Source organism: Bison bison, unplaced genomic scaffold, assembly GCF_000754665.1.
Source record: "Bison bison bison isolate TAMUID 2011002044 unplaced genomic scaffold, Bison_UMD1.0 scf7180017864503, whole genome shotgun sequence".
NCBI lineage: Eukaryota > Metazoa > Chordata > Mammalia > Artiodactyla > Bovidae > Bison > Bison bison.
Window position 1 is genome coordinate 5,392,182 of NW_011495061.1, and position 328 is coordinate 5,392,509.

Here is a 328-nt window from a genome sequence, read left to right on the forward strand (position 1 = left end):
CTTAGTGATGTGGTAGAGAGTCACATGCTCCCTTCTCAGGTGCCTAAAGGCATGCAGGGTTCTCAGCAGTGGGAAGGGAGCATGTGACTCTCTACCACATCACTAAGATCCCCTGGCCCAGCAGGCTACAAGTGGGAACAACACTGATACAAGGGAAGCCAAGCACTAAACTATATTTCTGCTTTGTATTTGTGGTTTCCCACTGGTCTTGGGGAAAGATGTCAATCAGGTTTGAGACTGTCACAGCCCTCACCCAGCTGCCCAACACAAAGCACCGTGAAGGTGATCCAGAGAAGGTGGGAAGGTGACCCACACAAAGGAAAAATGA